The sequence below is a fragment of the Mesoplodon bidens genome (genome assembly GCF_964165515.1).
Source record: "Mesoplodon bidens genome assembly, chromosome: 18".
NCBI lineage: Eukaryota > Metazoa > Chordata > Mammalia > Artiodactyla > Ziphiidae > Mesoplodon > Mesoplodon bidens.
In genome coordinates, this window is record NC_138175.1 from 16,514,216 (window position 1) to 16,535,112 (window position 20,897).

General features: G+C 47.2%; 1 protein-coding gene across 8 annotated transcripts in view; it reads right to left on the minus strand.

The window, feature by feature from the left end:
- The window catches only part of ZFHX3 (zinc finger homeobox 3), a 257,266-nt gene that overhangs the window by 204,694 nt on the left and 31,675 nt on the right, over positions 1 to 20,897 (minus strand). Inside the window, exon 2 of one of the 8 annotated variants that reach the window (XM_081215223.1) lies at positions 9,381 to 9,517. The exons of 6 other annotated variants lie outside the window; for them this stretch is intronic. The gene's annotated coding sequence lies outside the window, so the exon portion shown is untranslated. Of the gene's footprint in view, positions 1 to 9,380; positions 9,747 to 20,897 lie in introns of those variants that run through there. One more of the 8 variants, XM_081215222.1, reaches the window with a different exon arrangement.

The following is a 20,897-nucleotide window of genomic DNA, read 5'->3' on the forward strand; positions in this document are numbered from 1 at the left end:
TATTTCCAATGCAATTCATCTAAATGTTACTAAGCTATCTCCCCCCTTGTTCTCATACTAAGCCTTGCGAACCTGTGTGTGTTTACTTACAGCACAGCTCAATGCAGACCAGCCACATGTCAAGCGCCCAGTAGTCACATGTGGCTGGTGGCTACCATACTGCAGGAATCTCAAAAGCATCGCCATCCTCTGCTGATGAGAACCTAAAACAGAACTCTAATCTGGCCTCACTGTAATAATTCATACTTGTTTTTCCCAGTCTCAGACCTCACAGAACTCACCCCTACTCAAGATTCTTTCCCACGGCATTTACAATTACATTTGGGTGACATGTCAAGAAGTTTAAGCTGGCTGGGACTGGAGTGAACAGATTTTCAAGGAATCGTGTACAACTTATCTGGTCAATCAGATCTTCTCTCCAGGGCTTGTCCACCATTCAAGTAAACCCCTGGGGTTCCCTAATTTAAAATCCTCGTAACCCTGTAACTTGCAAATTCACCATCTTCCCGGTGACGTGTATTTAACTCTTTGGTGCCCACATCGATGGTTCCTTGTTGATGTGTTCTGCGCTAGGACAGACCCCACTTCTAACTCAAGATCACACTGAATTATTTCTGCCCTGGTTGCACAAGATGTGTATACACCATAGATACAAAATTATGCAGAATCATCGACTGAGGGCATGTCTGTGGAATCCTAAGGCATAAATAGGCACGGGACAAATCCACAGGTTGGGAATTGCCTGTAAACAGAAGGACAATTTTCCACAGAAGATAAAACGTTGAGGCCGTGTTCTCAGCAACTGTTAACCAGAAAACTTGGTAACAGATCTGTGCAGGAGCAGCACAGAGCTACTTCAAGTACCACAGCTCAGAGGTGACGCATCTGTCCTGAGCGCTGTGCCCCAACAGGGCGCCCGGCCTGCGTGGATTCTCATCACAATGCAAGTCAGGTCTGGGCCAGCACGCCTCCCAGTGCCAGGGCTGGAACGGAGGGTGGGGAGGGGGTTCCGCTGAGCCACCAGACGCACTGCCCCCGCAGCAACTCCCAAATCGGCCCCTTAAGGCATTGGCAGTGCGACGGTAGAATTCTCGTCTCCCAAATCAGCCCCTTTCCCTGCATTTACATCCGCCCTATCCAGAGGAGGAGAGGGTTTGATCCAGAAAGCACTACTAGAAAGCTAAAGGCTCTTTGCAGGCTCATCCATCCAGATTCAGCTCTCAGAGCAGGATCACCAGGAGAAAACTGAAACATACAAAAAACAGTTCACTTCTGGCTCGCTGCTCTTGCTTCGGGCAAGAGAAGGTGCACGTGAAGCTTGGGAGGAAGGAGTGGAATGGCAGAGGCCGGGACTTGTTCCAGGAGCCCCCAGGGGACGAGCCTGGCTCCTGAACCTGGAAACGCAGAGGGCTGCTCTCCAACAGGTGGAGGGCTCCCCCTCTAAGCCAGGCAGGAGGAAACAGGGGAACACTCTCTGTCCACGCTGCTCTTGGCATCCTCCCACCCCCAAGGATCTCTCAACCTGTCCACCCCAAGGCCCTGGGAAGAGGAGCAGGGGACGAGCACGAGGGGAGAGGAAGGAAGGAGGCGGCTCTTCTTGGCAAGCTGATGGGTGTGAGTGGTGAGCATTAATTAAAAAGCCATCCGGGAACAATGGTCTTTTCATATTTGGAGCCTGTTCTGCACAAAGCTCAGCTTGTTCTAGGGGGAGGTCTCTGCTTTGGATTTTTTTCTCTTACTCATTTCCTAGGGCTGTGGCAATGTCTGGCACCCAAGCTCAACCCACTGGAGTGTCCCTTACCCAGAGGGGGTGCCAGGCAGACCTCCTCGACTCCAGAGGTGGTGGCATTCAGACACAAAAAGGGGCAGCCTCGGAGGGCTGTTCTGTTTTGACCCACGGGCTCCCAGAGAGCTCCCGGGCGTTCCCCCAAATAGCTGCCTAAGCCACGGAAACACACACTGGACTTTTCATCAGCCAAACACTCACTTCCCTCTCAAATTACGCTAGACATGCCACAACCAGCAGACGTGGGATGAGGAGTCATGGGTCTAACAGACTGGCCAACAGACACTTCAAGGCTTCAGTGTAAGAAGACGGTGAACGGACATCAGATCGTGTAATGAGACTACCCGCCCCATTTTAACCTACTCCACTCAACCTCACAGACTATCCTTAAGAAAAGCAGTTCTTAAACAAGGGTTAGGGATGGGGGTAGGAGCTAACTCTGAGCGCCTAAGACATCCTGACACTTTAAAAGACCACCTCCACTCTTAGTCCTTACAGCTCCTGGTGGGCAGGCCCCTCTGATCTCACCTCCTGGTATTCATAGCCTTGTGTAGCCCCCTCCCCTTCAGTGTGGGCTGTTCACAGTGACGTACCTCTAACCAACAGGCTACCAAGAGGTCACTTCCAAGATGAGGTTACGGAGACACTGTAGCTTCTGTCTTCCATACACTCCATGCTCTCCCTAACAGAAGCCAAGTGCCATGTTGTGTGCTGCTCTAAGGAGAGGCCCATGTGGCCAGAAACTGAGGGCATCCCCTAGCCAACAAGAATAGAGGCCCCCAGTCGAACAGCCCACGAGGAACTGAATCCTGTCAACAAACAAATTAATGAGCTCAGACCCAGGTCCTTCCCCAGCCAAGCCTTCAGATGAGAGTATAGCCCTGGTGGACATTTTCACGGCTGCCTCACAAGAGATCTGGAGGCACAGGGTCCGGCTAAGCCACACCCAGATTTCTGAGCCACAGAACCTGTGAGATAATAACTGTTTGTTGTTTTAAGCCACTAAGTTCAGGGGTAATTTGTTATGCAGCAGTAGACGACGAATATATCCTCCATGTTACAAATGAAAAGGAGAAAGTTTTGGCCAGTATGTGGCAGAGCTGGGATTCTCACTTAGGCTAGACTGATCCTTGAAAGGCATTTTCCCCTCACCACGCAGCTTCAGCTATCAAGCTCACTTCTGGGCCCACAGAGCTAGGAAATGACAATAGTCACTGGGCCCCTCCATCACCACAGATGACACATACATACCTAAAATACATGCTTTAATGTAAAAAGACACGGGATTCCTTCAGAATGCAGATCTGAACGCACAGAGAAGAGAGGAGCTAACATGACCTTCTCCTTTTACAGATAAAGAAACTGAGACTCACAGTCATAAAGCAGCAGAGATGGAACTCGAATGCTGGCCAAGATAGCATGTGACTCTTAGGGATCTGGGAAACTTCAGCCCAAACATACTGAACATACTTCTCATTTGCTGGCTAAGAAAAGTCATCAGGAACCCTGGTCTTCTCTTTTTGGCACCACTGTTAACATTCTGTGGCAGCTGGCCCCCACTTGACATTTCCCCTCTAACCTGGAAGCTTCTCCTATGCATATCCCCCAAGGTCCTTCCACACAGTGAAGGGTCACAACAGGTAGACCGTTTGCCCCTTGGTTAACGTAGGAGTTGAAAATCCTCATCCTCAGCTCACACTGAAGTGCAATCTAAGTGTACTTTGAAAGTCTGTGACACATCAGGAAGACAACGCAACATTTCAGTCAAGAAAGCTGAATAGGCAGAGGTGTTCTTGCATCTCCAGGACTCCACGAGCTTGCACATCACTAAGACTTCCACTGTTTTTACAAACACATACTCTAGACACTTACAGTTAAGATCATAAATAATTAAGACAGAGTAGCCTACGGACATTTTGTGAAGCATTATTGCTGACTTTTTAAAAATTAGGCTTTTGCTAATTCGCAAGATTGAATAATCTCCAAAATATTTCTAGACATAGCCAGAGACCAGTAGAATTCAAGCGATCCTACATTCTCACTAACTTTTAGACATACGTATTTTTTATTATGAAAGTAACAGATATTCACCACTCAGGGTTCAGAAAACCAATTACTAAAAGGAGCCTGGACACACACAGGGATAACGGCTTCTCAGAGGCAAAGATTAGAGTGATGTGTCTACAAGCCAATGAGAACCAAGGATTGCTGGCAACCACCAGAAGTCAGGAAGAGTACGCGGGCCTCTCCCATTGTGGAGCACAGGCTCTGAACGCGCAGGCTCAGCGGCCATGGTTCACAGGCCCAGCCGCTCTGCAGCATGTGGGATCTTCCCGGACAGGGACATGAAACCTTGTCTCCTGCAACGGCAGGCAGACTCTCAACCACTGCGCCACCAGGAAAGCCCAATAGTCTTTATTTTGAAGTCTATTTTGTCTGATATGAAAATTGTTGCTGTGGCTTTCTTCTGGTTTCCATTTGCATGGAATATATTTTTCATTACCCTCGCTTTCGGTCCGTGGGTGTCCCTGGGTCTGGGGTGGGCCTCTTGTGGACGGCATATATACGGGTCTTGTTTTGTATCCAGTCAGTCAGTCTGTGTCTTTTGGTTGGAGCATTTATTCTATTTACATTAAAGGTGATTATCAATTAAAAAAAAAAAAAAGGAGCCTGTACTTCTACCACCTGGATGTAACCACTCAAGTTAATATTGTTATAGGTATCCTTCAATCTCTCCCTTATGCATATTTTTAAATTAAATTGAAGTCCTATAGTACACACAGCCTCCTTTCATGTAATTTAACATCACTGTTTTCCCACATTCCTAACCATGAGACAGGAGCTTTAAAAGAACCACATAAGAATCTGCCATATGGATGCACCACAGTTTAAATCAATCCCCTGTGAGAGATGTAGATGGTTGCTATTTTTCAGTATTATAAATGTCTGTAATGAAAATCTTTATTTATAAATTCCTCTTGCACAATTGGTGATTTCTTTATGACGCATGAAGGTACTGGATCACCAGTCCTATTCTAGACATTAGGGATAAATTTGTGAAAAAACAAAGATCTCTGCTTCTTGTGAAGCTTGTATTCTAGCGGGGGAGACAATCAAGGGTAATAAACTTAAAAATTATTTAAGTTTAATTTAAAAAGTTATTTTAATAATACTAAATAGTACTATTTAGTATTTTATTAGGCAAAATAAGCTATGGTAGAAAAGAAAGGACAGAGTAAGAAGAATCAGTAATTCATGGTGAGACAAGCTACAAATTTAAATAAATCTTATTTTAAAGCTTTTTGACATACACTGCCAAACTACCCTCCAGAAAGGGCACACCGATTTTTCCACTCCCTCATCATAACGGGGTATTCGCTCTATAAAAACAATCTTGGTTGAAAAAAACCAAGAAAGCTCAATCTTGCTAGTAAACAAATAAGTTAAACCAATGAGCTATCATTTGGTTCTTCAAATGGGCAATCTGAATACATTCTTTATATAAGTTGTCCATTTGTATTCTTTGCTCATTTTGTATCCTCTGCTCATTTTTCTCTTATATTTTTCTATCATTGATTTTAAGAGCTCTTTATATATTAAGGATATTTAGGACAAACTTTGTCAATTACATGTGTCATCAATATCTTTTCCCAGTTTGTCATATGCCTTTAAATATACTATTAGTGACCAGCATAAAGAACTTTTTTAAATGTAGTAAATCAGTCTTTTCCGTTATGATTTCTTCACTAGAAGAGTCAGGCCTAATATCCCTCCCTGCCCCATATTCAGATTAATATTCACCTATACTTTCTTCCAGCTCTTTTGTGATTTAAGTTTTACCTATACCTCTCTAATTCATGCAGAATGTATGGTAACATACACTGTGAAGAATGGCTCCAGTTTAAGTTTTCCCTATTTGTTTATCTAACTGTCTTATAATTATTTACTACATAATTGCATAATACTAGAGACAGTAAAGCACAGTGATGAAGGCCACTGGTTCTGTTGCCAATCAGATCAGTGTTCAAGTCTGCGTAACTGGGTAAGCTACTTCAACTCTCTGAACCTCAGTTTCCTCATCTATGAAAAGGAACTATATGTAGTGTCCAACTCATACTATTCTTGTGAAAATTAGATGAGTTCATGTAAAAGTGTTTAACATAACACCTGGCACTTAGAAGTACTGGAAAATGTGAGCTGTTATTATTTTAATTCCTCTCACTTATTTGAAATGCTACCTTTCCCAGACACATTTCTATCTGATTCCATTCCACTGAGTGGTCTCTAATATATTCCAACCGAGTTTTCCTGGTATACGAGAAAGCTAATGATTTTTGAAATTTTACTTTGTAACGGAACTCTGTACTTAATTCCATGTAAATGTGTCTTGGGTTATTTTAGGAAGACAGTAACACCTGCAAATAATTTTCATTGTTTCTTTTTAAACATTGTTTGACTTTGGTTTGTATATCCTGGCCAATGCAATAAGGCAAGAAAAAGAAATGAGTACAATGGGCAATCTTTGTTTATCCCCAATTTCCTTTTGGTTCACCATTAAGTCTCCAACTGTCGGAGCTGCTGGTTTCTTCACTGAATTAATGCAATCCCTTTGTAGCAAAGTTTTTTTAAAAATTTCTCAGCAAACTAGAAATAAGAATAGAGAACTACCAAATGCCTTTTTGGATATACGTTTTTCTTCTTTGTTCTACTTACACCATGTATTTGGAGAACAGACATTCTAATCTTAAGCCCCTCTTACATTTCTGGGATAAACCCTGTGTGGTCATGATTCTTTTAAAATACTGTGGAATTCAAGCTGTGACTGTTTTAGTTGGCATTTTTGCATCTATACTTGTGCCTGAGCTCAATCTTCAGCCTTATTTTTGTGTAATCTTTGTAATGATGTTGGTTCCCAGAGCTGTGCTAGCTTTGTAAAACCAACTGGGATGCTTTATTTCTTTTTCTATATTCTGAAACAGTTTATTGAACAATTAATTATTTTGTCCCCCAAAGTTTAAAAGAATTCATCCATTAAACTGCATGCATCCAGAGCCCTCTTTGGAAGTTTTTTTTTTTTTTTTAATGCTTAGTTTCTTCCCTAGTTCCTAGTTTAAAGACTCAGACTTCTGATTCATCTAGAACAGACATGTCAACTGAGATTTTCAAAGTTGCTGTATTTTAAGCTACTATATTTTATTTTTATATTATAAAATAATTATTTCAAATATAACTTTTAATTTGTTACTCCTTTTTTCTATCACGTCAACTCACTTTTAGTTTATTTTATTTTCTCTCTTCTTAGACATTATAGTGGTTTAGTCTATTTCCTTGACTTTTCCCCAAATAAATAGCTCTTAGATTGATCACTTCAATGTTTTCGTCTGTTTTTTAATTCACTGTCATAAGTTCCATCTTATTAGGCTTGTTTTATTCTTTCCAACTTTAAGTTGAATACTTAATTCATTTATTTTCATTTTCTCTTATTTAATAATGAAAGGATTTAAAGCTATGAACACACCCCTGAATAAAACTTTGGTAACAACCCATACATTTAGATACACAGTTCTCAGTATTTCCTAATGATTCTGTAACAGTACTTCCTCTTTGACTCAGGTGATTCAGGAGAATATTTCTTAATTTTCAAGTAACTGGATTTCATTAGTATTTTTAATATTAAGTATTCTACAGAGGATAAAAACATCTCTGAAAGAAGATGAAGAAACTCTGGCAAGGGGGAAAAAACTTTTAAGCAGAAAACACCACTTAATGCTTAGTTAAAAAAAAAACAAAACTACTTATATAATGCTGTGATGGCTGTATCCAAGTATATGTGTTATAGAAGGGATATAACAGCAGGTGATTCTGGGGAACTGAGTGATTGAGGGGCAGGCAGCACAGGAAGAGAGGGAAAAGGAACTCTCTTCTGTATCTTCTGAAAATATTATGAGCAGGTATTGCCTCTTTAAAAATTAATTTAAAAAGCAAAGCCATCTCTCAATAAATGGAATGAAACCATCCCAGATATACTAAGTATATAACCAAGTAAATTTCCATACTTTGATGAAATTTAGAGATTGGTTTTATTAAGCGAGACTTGGCTCCAAGATGATAAACATCTGGGGCTAGAAAAGGGAAGAGAAAAAAAATGATCTCTAATTCTGAAATCTCCAAGTTCAGAAGAATTAAGAGCTTCAAGGCAAAGAAAGTACCAAAAAAAAAAAAAGAAAGAAAGAAAGAAAGAAAAAACGTTTAGTCAGGTTTCAATCAGGCTACCATTTTGAAACCTGAAATTCCTGAATGTACAGCCAAGAAGACAGCAGACTTCCCAGCTTCCTCGACCTCCCCACCACGGCTTTCCCATTGTAGGTAGGAATGCCCCATATTGCGCATCTTGGTTGTTGCAGTCTTATTACTTAAAATGAATTTAAATCCCAAATTAATTCAATTAAGTGATGATTTTAAGCATTATGCCACTGTCAACTCGTTTCCCACAAACTTTGCAATACCAAGTTAAAAAAAAAAAAAGAAAGAAAAAAGAAAAGAAAAGAAACCCAACTCTGTAACTCAGTTTTCCAATTTATGTTGAAGAAATCTGTTTTCCACTTTCTAATTTCTGCAACTGGGAAATTCTGTATATTATGTTACCATATAATGAAGGATGCCAGTAAATAGAAAGCCCACACGCCTGCATACACAACAGATTACACTGTGTGTAATTGCAAACACTACTACGTTATGTACTCCGGGGAGTATTATTACTGAGATGTTGTTATTTAATGCCTCATCTATTTAAAAAAAATTCATTCCATATGGATGAAAAATGAGTATACTAGCCTGAATATGGGGAAAAAATAAAATGTAATCATAGATCACTTAAAATCTATACCATTTTATACAAGCATAAGATGGTACAACCAAGACTTAGGAATTCAGAGTGTCTCAAATTACAAGGTATGAGCTCATTGCTGGCTACTAAGATCTCCATCCTGGCAGTGGGACTAGAGGAGGCCAGCAGAAGTCACAGCCATCCTCTATACTTTCCTGGACCATTTAAGAAATTCATAAGAGGACACAGCACCTTGGGACTTCCACTGACAGCACCCATGGAGGCACAGCCTCGTGGGAAGGGAGCACTGGGCAAGGCCCTCTGACAGCTAAGAGGCTCTCCCTCCTGAGGACAAGCCAACCAGACAGACAACCACAGAGCCTGGTGAAGAACACCCAGCTCCAGAGAAGGAAAGAGCCCCACCTCCATCGACCACCCCTGTACCAAAATGGAGTTCAGGACTTTGCACGGTGCCCCATTCACCCCCTTTTGACTTGGTGAGCACAGGAGGCTCAGCAGCCATTGCTGCTAAAACAAAAGACAGATGACAGGAAAACCTACTGCCCTTTGGCCGTTCCGAGCACAGGGGAAGTGTAAAAGTGCATAGGGGGGAAAGCAGGCCAGCTGCACGAATCCCTTTTTGTCCAGCAGTAATTAATAGTATAATCCACATTTAAGATGCATTAAAGCGAAAATGCTGCGTTATCAGACTGCCCGCGCATCGCCTCAAAGCAGGACCTCCCCTGCTGACCTGCGGAGCCAGGTTACCTCATCTCAGCCTCCTCCTCTCAGGGGGACTGACTCTAGACACCTCATAAAAGGACGGAGCTGGCAGCCAGGAGTCTCAACTTGGCCGAACACTCCGTGTCTGTCTTTGGAAACCACTCCCTCCACGGGCAGGCTGTCTGGCACACACACAAAATAAGGAGTCATTAAAATCAAGTCATAGACTCTCTGGCTAACACACAGCATTTCAATGTCACAAGTCCCCCTGATGGAGTTTTAAGGTTTAAGCTAACCCCCCAAAATAATGCTGGGATGATGCGAGGAGAATTAAGACACCCTTCAACTCGATTTGGTGGGCTGCCCTTTTTGGGTGTTTCATACGAATTCCAGCGGCACCAGGTGAGATTCTATCAAGGAGTAGAAGCCAGCTGCTGCTGTCTAGGCCTGAGGAGTGTGCTCTTCCACCACGACTGAAACACTCTCTTCAGAGAGAGGCATGCTATTAGCTCATCAGGCACATTCAAGCTACAACCAAACGTCACCGCCACTTAAAACTAGAGGCGCCTGAAGGAGCAGTCTTCTCAACTACGCTTTGAAGCCACCGCAGACTGAGGACTCGAACTCAGTTCTCCAACACCACCCATCTGGTGGAACAGGTACAACCAACAGTAGCCGGAGAGCCCTGGACTCCCGTTTAGCCCCACGATGCATTGGTGTCACCATCTCAGCTCCACCCACCTCCGTACCGGGTCACGGCCCAAGCCCATGGCAGATGTCTGACGGCGGCCACGTGCTAGGGCAGCAACTGGCCTCCATCCCGTAAGTCCTCCTTGGAGCTCGGGTGAAGCCACTTATTTCTCAATCTTGGCAATTGGATATTAAAAAGAGGGATGTCAGAGAAACCATTCTGACCTCGAGTTTTTGAGGTCCTGGCACGTATGACATGATCTGGGCACCTAATTACCTACACCTGTTTCAAAACTGCTCCTTTAAGATCTTTACCTAGAACCTAACACCTTCCTCCACAGTGACATTTAATCACTCTAATGTAATACAAAAAGAGCAATTCCACATAGTTCAATCTAATACCACCAGGGGCTGGCCAGGGAATGAAGCCCCATTTGCACTATCACTTCTAGCAGAAAATGTATCCATGGTGGTTCTAGAAACATGTCCCCATTCTATGAACATGCTTCCTTCTGAGGCTGCCAAGAAAGCCATGGTCCAGTGACTAGGCACACCACCCGAGCACACAGGAACGACAGGCCACAGACCTGGCACTCATGTAGGGGAGGCACCCAGCCTGAGGAGCTGTGCAAGAAACACAGGCGGGTGGGAGTCCTCTATCCCACCCACCCCCGCTGCCTACTGTACCCTGCGATTGACCTCGCAGTGTTGTCGGGCTCCCCTGACCTCTGCTCTTCATTGTGCATCTCTAGGATTCTTCCTCAAGAACCCTCTATGAACTCTCTCACAAATACTACCCTTGGCGCCTGACCGCAATCTAACAAAACAATATCACATTATTTGGCGAGGAGAGAAGCTAACAAATTTCACCACAAAGCCTCCCCCTCATTCCCCAGGGAACCTCCTTTGCCAGAACAGGCATCCTTTGCTTCAGTTTCCACAGGGATACTTGGTTAAACTTTACCATCTAGCTCCACCCGGGTCCATGTCGGCTTTTCCTTCTTTGCTGACTGCACCGACTCCTCCAAGAACCCCTGTGGTGGGCCACCTAATAGCACCACCAAGATGTCTCTCTCCAGGCTTCCCTGGTGGCGCAGTGGTTGAGAGTCCACCTGCCGAGGCAGGGGACGCGGGTTCGTGCCCTGGTCCGGGAAGATCCCACATGCCGCGGAGCGGCTGGGCCCGTGAGCCATGGCTGCTGAGCCTGCGCGTCCGGAGCCTGTGCTCCACAACGGGAGAGGCCACAACAGTGAGAGGTCCACGTACAGAAAAAACAACAACAACAACAAAAAAAAAACAACGATGTCTCTGTCCTCATACCTGGAACCTGTGAATGTGTTACCCTAAATGGCAAATAAGACTTTGTAGATGGGATCAAGATCATCCTGGATGATGGGGGTGGCGCATGTAATAACAGGGGTCCCTATAACAAGGATGCAGGAGAAGTTCAGAGTCAGACTGAAGTAGATGTGATGATGGAAGCAACAGGTGGTGTGATGTGAGGAAAGGGTCGTGAGCCAAGGACAGGGGCAGCTTCCAGAATCTAGAAAATGCAAGGAAACAGGTTCTCTCCTCAGAGCCTCCAGATGAAACCAGCCTTGCCAACACCTTGACTTCAGCTCACTGAAACTGATTTTGGACTCTGGACTCCAGGACAGTAAGACGATCAACTGATGTTGTTTTAAGCCATGAAGTTTGCAGTACCGATAATTTGCAATGACATCAATAGGAAACTAATACGCCCCTTCTGGAGAAAGGGGACTGTGACAATAAACCCACAGAACCAAGAATGCCCTTGAACTTCAAGGATGAGTCATCCTCACTGGGATCCACAAAACCTTCCTCTCTGGACCTGAAGAGTCAGCTGAATCCTCTCTTTCTCCATCACCAAAAATGAGAACCAAAGGCCCCCGATGCCATAAGCAAGGGTTATGACTTGAGGGTAGTGCTCGGTGGAACATCTTAGCATTAGAAGGAAAAAACTCCCATCCTAGCCTACTGTATTTGAGATTCATAAATATCCACAATAAACCATGAGAACAATAGGAAAACGGTAGTTAAAACAAGACTATATGTGTACGATATTTTGATTTTATCTAATAGAAGATACTGGACTAAAAAAAAAAAAATCTACAGGGAAGAATCCCCAGGTCCAAAGTTCCTTTTATCAAACGGACAGAAGCCAGGCCAAGCCAACCCCGCCCAACGGATCCCACAAGTGGGCCGGCCTGAAGTCCCACCTTGATGCCAGGCAGCCAGCGTGAAGCCTTGGAAAGCCCAGGCCCGTGCCCACTGGGCTCATGAAGACAAAGAGAGGAGGGAGGCTCGGGAAGGTGGCGGCGTCCTGCCCACCTCAGTGGTAGCCTGGGGCCACTGGATCTCGCCATCTCGCCAGCACCTGAGAGGCGTGTGCCAGGCAGCCAACACATCAGAAGCTGGCTGCTGGCCGGCCCCAGCTGCCCAACACCTCTTCAGGCGCCAGCTTTCCAGGACTGGGTTTTACACACTACACAGGTACAGGCCACTGTTGACCAAATCGAGGCCTGGCGCCTTGAAGAACATGACACACAAAGACCGGCCACACGTGGGGAGTGGAGGCTATCCCACTGCAGAGCAGTGAAAGGCATCTGTGATCCACCTTGGCCTCCACACAAAGAACATTCTTCTCACTGACTTTGCAAAGCAGGATCCCACCAAGGTCTTCCTACTCCAGTCTACCTGGGCTTGCTTTCAACCACAAGTTAGACCTTCCTTCCCCTTAACCCTCCACACCCATATACTACTTAATTCTCCCAATCCTCCAAGTTGTTTACTCTCTCCCAGTCTAGCCCATCTCCTTTTTGTTTAACAGGTAACGTGAAGGAAGTATTGTGTTATAATGTTTAGGGTCAGGGTAACTAGGCTTCCTCAGTGGGATTTCAACATGCGATTTCAGTGCACATGTACAAGGAGCTACTTGAAACAAGGTGAAGTAGTCAAAAAAAAAAAAAATTCACCCTGTCTTCCACAAAGGATTCTCATTCAGCCTCTGCTTAACAAAGACGCAGCTTCGAATATTCAAAGTCCAAGAGAAGGTGAATTCTGGGAAAACTGGTGTCTAATTGGCCCAAGATTCAAAATCTTTATGCTACTTGACCAGTTTCTCTTTCTTTATCTACTGCTTCTTCTGATGCCCCCCTCAAAATAAACCAGCCCTAGAAATAGAATCCCATCTTCCTTAGCTCTTATGACTAATTGATGGCCTTCTTTTAAAGCCCTTGCACCAGAGCTCTGACTCCAGTAATTTCCTCTTCTTCTATACGAATGTCCATTTACAGCCACTCTGTAACCTCTACGTGAACCAAGCATGTTCTCTGTGCCGCCCACGGATGTGGGATCACGCCCTGGCGAGGGCAGGATAGCTCTGGGGCGGAATCTCTCCGCTACAGTATGAGCTCACTTGGGACCCTACCCAATTTCAACTCCCCAGAGAGTTAGATGGATACTTCTTTTGCTTTAAAGCGCCCTTAAAAATGACAAAGGAATACCGAAGGCTGGATGGGCAACTAGCTGTGATCTCAAGACATGGTTTGGGTTCTTTTACGCTGGGAGTAACGGGAGTGTGGGTGGGCGTCTTGATTTTGTTTTTATTCAGGGAGGCGGGTATGAGAAGATGTCCCAGGAAATATCCTCCATTGGCCACAGGAATACTTAGAAGGAATATCTGAAAGTGCTCCAAATTGTCCCCATCCCAAAGGTTCCCCTCGCCACGCCACCAAAGCTTTGCTGATACTTTTCTCCACTGCGCTTCCCTGGGCTCCCCACCTATGGCTTGGCTGCCCTCATGTCTCAAGACTGCCTTCTCTTCTGTTCAACACACTACCCTCAGGCTCTCTGATCTGTAGCTGACTTCTTTGATTCCAGGGTGCTAGGAATCGTGGTCCCACACAAAGAGCCTTTCCAGCTTAGCATCCCCCAGTCGGAGCCTGTCTAGGGAGCGGCCCACCCATGCACTCAAATATCCGAGTGGCTCTGGTGTGCCAGGGACTGTCCTATGGGCTGCGGATGAGGTGGTCCGTGAGCCCACCAGGCCAAGACTCCTGCTGCCAGCACGGAGCTCCCATCCAGTTCTTAGGACCCTCCTTTTGCCCCTACTTTTACTTCCTTCTTTTCTGGGAAGGATTTCCCCATTTTAGCCAGAAAATCCTGGGGTTTTTTAAGGGGGTTGGGGAGGCAAGACCTATGTTTTCATGAGTTTTAATCTTATTTTAAAAGTTGACTTTAGGCAATAAATGATGAGAATTTCCTTTAATTGAAGGTTTTAGGGGCTCCTGAGCTAAGTCAACCCTCGCTTGGTGTGTACTGTCACATTCTCAGTCTGAAGGCGCTCTTTCCCTTGAAGACAGAAGCCAGTCTCCGTAAATTCTAAGCGCTGAACTCCCCGATCCTCCTCTGCCATGATTTTATCCCCAAAGCTACAATTCTTCTCATTCAAAGGTTATCCTCCTCAAGCCAACCCCAAACTAACTCAGCATCCAGCTTTGCTTGTGCCCCACTGCTGGTGCCCAAGTTTCTGGCTCCACGAACACTCTGACCGAGCTTCCCAGGAACACGCACCCAGGAGACCTAGCGCTCTACGTGATCACGCTCTCGTAACTACATTTCTTCAGATGCGTCACCCAAGAGTCCCGAACACCGTCACTGGACATGAGGGCAAAACAGTAATACATCTGGCACTTTCTCATCCTGTCTCCCGTCAGGGTTGGGGTTCAATCCGCTTGTGACTTTAGAAAGCGATCCCTATGAGGCAAGGATCTTGTGGCCAGTTGATCTTGGGAAGTGGCCCAATGCAGCTGGTAAACGTCTGCCTCACTCCCACTTGATCTTTAAAGACCCAGGAAAGTGGCCCTCAGGCACAACACTAAGCCCCAGAGGGGCCTTGGAATCTTCAATCAGCACCAGCACGTGTGTGTGTGTGTGCGCGCGTGCGCACACGCATGTGCACGAGCTGTGTGGTTGATCGGCCACTGCCACCCTCCCACCACGTCTAAACACACACACACCCTTCCCCACCAGTGTGCCCACCTGAAGCCTCTGCCCAGACCCCCTCCCCCATGCCGGGCCCCTCCCAGCCTCACTGCAGCATGGAGGCCACAGCACTTTCCTGTCCAAACCTGAACTGACCCCGGGCGACTGCTCACACTGCCTGCATCTGCGCCCTCAGGTTAACATTTTCCTTGTGTAGACCTTCCTGCTCTAAAGGGCATGAACCTGGAGAGGGTGAGTCATCACTACTAGCAGGAAGCAACTGCTGGATCCAAGGCTTGACCCAGTTCCTTGAGAGATTCCTCTGCCCCCGCCCCCCTGCCCCCGCACCCGGTTCTCATAGCATGCTCAGGTTCACCCACCCCATCCCCTCTCTCTACAGCCTTTTCAAGATCTCTCCCTCCATCTACCCACAACTGGGACTGCTTATTTGTTTAGTCCACTGGTAAGAAAAATGAGCGGGCTGTCTGCCCTTCCTGGCGGGGCATAAACACTTAAAAAAAAATGTACGTTCCAACTCTGCTTGGGTCGGAAACCGAGCTCTTTAACCTTGCGAAAGAGCCGCAGACATTCCATGGGAATTGACTGTCACCACTCCTTATCATCACGGCAAGACAAAATCCACTTTACCCTGCAACATCTCACACGGACCCTTCACATTCTTGGTCTGAGAGCTGAGCACATAAGAGAAAGAAAGAGGACACCCCAGAAACGTGGGAAAGGCCACTGTCACCAGTACGAGAGGCACCAGCACCCCGATTACTCTACAGAGATGTCAGGAAACTTTATTTTAAAGTTTGTTTAAATAAATATAATGACCCACATACGAAAACTTGACATTGGAAGAACATTTCCCTGGTGATCGAGACCAAATTTCAGATCAGATCAAAGGGAGATTAGATTGCCCAGGGAAACCATAAAGAGGCCCGACATTGCTATCGTTCTATGAAAAAATAAAGACACAGTTCTGATTTCTTACAAGGAGTTTCAAAATAAAAGGTCTCCATCTTAAATTTGGCAAGAGAAACATTCCCCACACAGCCCGGAAGGGCCAGGAATGGCCTCACCGTATGGAACACCTTCTGAAACACACAGGAAGTGGGAAACGTAGAACACATGGAATAAACCACTGAGAAACCAGCCGCCCAGGCCAGACCCACCGTGCTGACTTTGGCAGCACTTGTCAACCAGAACTCGGCAATAAAGTTATCGAAACTGAAATCAAGTGGCACTGATCAGTTCAGACCTCCAATGCTCGGTTCGACTCAGTGATTCTTCGATGTCCTACATGGGCTAGACATTTTTCCATTCAAATGCTGACTAGTTTAAGGGTTAGGTTAGGGAGTCACAGGCACGGTCATTGGTCCTTTTCTTTCTTATTCTATCTAGCTAAAAGTGGGGACAACATTACAAAGCATGACGTGTAACTGCACCATTAACACCTATAGCTTTATGCACCAGGAACTACGGTAAACATTCTACCTGCACACTTGGTTCCATTCTCCTGACAACCTGTGAGATGGGTACTAGCACCGATTCTGTTTTGCCCACAAGGAAATCGAGGTCCAGGGAGTCCAAGTAACTTTCCCAAGGTCACACAGTTAGGTGAAAGCAGAGCACAAATCCAGTCCCTGGTTTCTCAAACACCAGAGCCTTTGAGAGCACAAGACATTCTCCTGGTAGGGTCGCCTGTATACCAGCCAACAAACCAATCGTGAGCACTGCCTGCAGCATGTCTGGTTCCTACATGAAACAGTTTCTGGCCAGAAGCTCGTCTTGATCTGTCCTTCTTCTCTACACACTCTGCCAACCATGGAAAAGCCCGCTCATCTCAAGAGGAGTACAGCTCGTGGTTCCCTTCCTCATACAGGCCCTCAGAGGCTGAGTCCCCATCACGCACTCAGGTGGTTCTGAGGCCTCCCTCTGTCTGGATTCTGAGCCATCCTGGGGTGAGGCGTGGGGCAGGGAGCAGAGACCGTCTCCCTACGATCCACCCCCACTCCATGCCCCCAACACTCTTCCACTTGATGCCCTGCCTGCCCTCTGGAGTTCAAAGTCAGATCTGAACCAACTGCTAGGTGATCCTCTTAAGACACTTAGCCTCTCGGTTTTTCCAAAAAAGATGACCTGTCCCCACCCTGCATACCTTACAGAACAACTGTGGGGATTAGTGGAATGGACACAGGCTCCAGGGCTTTGAAAAATAAAGCCTCTTAAATTCCTTTCCCGTTTTCCTCAGACAGATGTGACACCTTCTCCCTTCTATTTAGAATTTATTTAGAATTAAACAGTTTAATACTTGAGTGGCTAACTCAGGGGCCTAAACAGTGACGCCGAGTGCACATGTAGTAGCTCAATAAAACATCGATGGGGCTCAGAGCCACGAGGAAAGACGCAACCCCGCGGGTGGAGCTTGCGGCTCCAGGGCGAGGGGCCTGGCCAAGCTCACAGCCGTCCCTCCAGTCACTCAAGGCATCCCTGACTCCTCCTCTCCTGCCCCACACCCCACCTTCAACATACATTCAAACGGTGACCGCTTACAGTGTCCCTCAAAATTTCATGTCCACCCAGAACCTCAGAATGTGTCCTTATTTGGAAATCGGCTCTTTGCAGGTATGATTAAGTAGAGGTCATACTGGATGAGGGTGGGTCCCAAATCCAATGACTGGTGCCCTCAGAACGGAAGAGGACACACAGGAAAGAAGGCCATGTGAAGACGGAGGCAGAAATTAGAGGCACTCAGCTACCAGCCAAGGAATGCCAAGGACTGCTGGCATCCAATGGAAGCTAGGAAGGACCCTTGGCTAAGCCTTCAGAGGGGCCACACGGCCCTGCTGACACCTTGATCTCAGACTTGGAGCCTCCAGAACCGTGAAAAAACAAACTTCTGCTGTTGTGAGCCACTCGGCTTGTGAGTCTTCACTCTGGCAGCCACAGGGCACTAACACACCACTTTGCACCCCTGCGCCGCAAGGGCCCTGGCCAGAGCCGCCTCTTGCCCAGCTGGCTGCAATTATCTCCCTCTGGTCTCCGTGCTCCCACCCTCTGCCCAGCACGGCTGCCAGAGGGAGCCTGTCCAGTGGCGGCCTGGTCACGTCACTCCTGCGGACAAATCCCCCCGAAACGGCCATCCGGCTCAGAGCAGAGGGGAAAGCCTCGCAGTGGCCTCCGAGGCCCTACAGGATGTACCCCGTCCCCTTCCCACACCCACTCCAGCCGCGTGGGCCTCCTTCCAACCCCCCAGACATGCCAGGTGCGCTCCACGCGGGATTTCTGCAGGAGCTTCTCCCCGTCCAGAACTCTCTCCATCACTTACCCCCTCCAGCCTCTGCTCTCACGTCGTCCCCTCCCGAGGTCCTCCTCGCCTGCAAACCGCTGTCCTCCACGGCACTCCCTCTTCCCCTGCTCGGCTTTTTCTCCGCAGCATTTAACCTCTCTTGAAACACTGCATTTTTCTTACTAATTACGTGTACTTAGGGAGCGGAGAGAGTATAAGCTCCATGAAGACAAGGATGGCTCCCTTCCCCCACCGCAGGGGCGCCAGCACCCAGAACACTGGAGACGTCCTCAAACATTTGATGAAAAAGTGGACAAAAGGTCAAGGGCAGGCAGGAGCCTGAGGCCAGAGGCGGCGGCACCGTGCAGCGCAGCCCCAACCCTGGGAGCTTGAATGGGGCAAGCGGGCCGAGCGGGAGGGGCTGGGCTCAGGGCCACAGGGCTCCCAAGTCCTCGCAGGCAGGTGGAAAATGCCAGGTATCAAGGAGCCACTGTAGGCTCCTGATCAGGAGAACGAGAGGAAGAAAAGAGGGCAGGGTCTCTTGACCTTGGCACTACCGATGCCTTGGGCTGAACAGTTCTTTATGGGGGTGGGAGGCTGTCCTGCTCACTGTAGGAGGCTTCGCCGCACCCCTGGCCTCCACCCACCAGATCCCGGTAGTATCTCCCCCCAAGTTATGATAATCAGAAGTGTCTCCAGACATTGTCACATGTCCCTCTGGGACGAGGGGAAGGGAAAATCGGCCCCTTTGAGAACCACTGCAATAGAGTTTCTGTGGTAATGTGTACACAGAGTGACCCCAGAAAGCACATACCTACAAGGACCAACAGGGAACATAGGTGAGCGAGCTGGCCAGGTGTAAGGTACACCTGTGACAGGGACCCACCCTGGCGACCTAAAAAGCACATGTCCTTTCTAAGAGGGGCAGTCACTGCTCTAGCTGGCTTTTGCCCTCAAGGTCCGAAAAGTACCAAATCCCCCCATTTTTTTTTTCCAGGAGAAGTTTCCAATCCAGATTTTTATGATGAAATATGTCTATTTTTAAAATACCATAGGTGCTGAACAAAACTCGTCTCTAGGCCAGGTTTTGCCTGCAGGCCACGACTTTGAAATCTCCAGATAGAGGCTGCCTAGAGGCAGAGGATGGGTGGACTGGAGATTCCTCAGAACCTGCAGGAGTTCAGCCACAAAGGGATGGGGCCCGGACTCGGCCTGTGAGAATGAGGCTGAAGAAAAGGGCCAAGTCCCAGAAACTTAAGTTGAAGTGAGATAAGCACACCAGAACAACTCCCCAGATGTTACTAAAACACAGGTCTTCACTGCAGGTGTCCGAGTAATAGCTGCAGATTTGGAAGAGTCTCTTGAAGATGAAAATGAACGCACAAAGTCCCACCCTTAATTCCGGAAGGCGTGTGAGCCTGCATCTGCATGATCCTAAGCCTTAAACCCGTCCTGGACAAAGCCAAGGCCTCCCCATCTTCACACTGGTCAGGAACCAGCATGGCCACCTGCAAGGACCTTCCCCTGCCTTTCAATCCACCCAAACCACCAGCCGAGGAACAGCCAGATAGAGATCAACCTCCCCCAGGAACTGGGGCAACGTCACCATGCTGATGAGAACGCTTCCTGCCGCCCCTGCCAGGTCCAAGCACCTTCCGGATTCCCTCCCATGATAATCTGGACCAAGAAGGACCCCTAAGGCATCCTTCAAGACGGTCCCTTTGTGTTAAAGAAAGTAGGGCTTAGGCAAGGGTTAAAGTGAGCATCTGAAGTTTGGTGGAATCACAGCTCAGGTCCACAACCTCAAAACCACCAGGCACACTTTGTGTTGCTTTGCCCCCACCTACACTGATCCCAGAGCCTGGAGCAACCAGGAGAAGGTCGCTCTGACAACACACACCATCGTGTCGGTCCAAGGCAATGTGACTTCATCTATGCTAGGCGGTGACAGAAAGCAGAAGAGCTGAGTGACACATCCATTTCTGGACAGGCCCAAGGTTGGGGGGTGCGGGGAACGACACCAGCTTTCTGTAAACGGGGTAGAATGACCTCTTTTAAGTGCCGTCATCTTCTGAGAGAAAGTTATCCTATAACAAAGCAGTATCATAATTAAATAGCATCGTCCCCGGCATGGCGCATCACCAAGAGCAGAGGCGCAGGCTGCCTTGATCGGCATCAGAGGCTGGGTCTGATCAAGGTCACTGGAGAAAAGGTAAAACAGTCAGAGGCCCCTAATCTCACTTCCACGCTGCTCTACTTTGCTTGAGGTGAATGAAATAACTGAGTCTTTGGCAGAGGAAGGAGGAGGCTGGGTGAGCAGGGGAAGGTAGGAGAAGGGAGGGACGAGGAAGGAGTGAGGCAAGACAACCTCCCACGGGCGGTGCCTTCCACGTGAAGGCAGCAGACTCCAGGGAGTTACTGGCCGGCCTCCACTGAGCCTCACGATATCCCACAGGCCTGGGCCTCCTCCCCCTGCTTTCCCTCCCCCACCCACAGGCAACAGCACCATCCACGGTGATGGTGACGGTGACAGGGTTAGAGATTCTCCAACCATCGCAACGCAAGCCTCA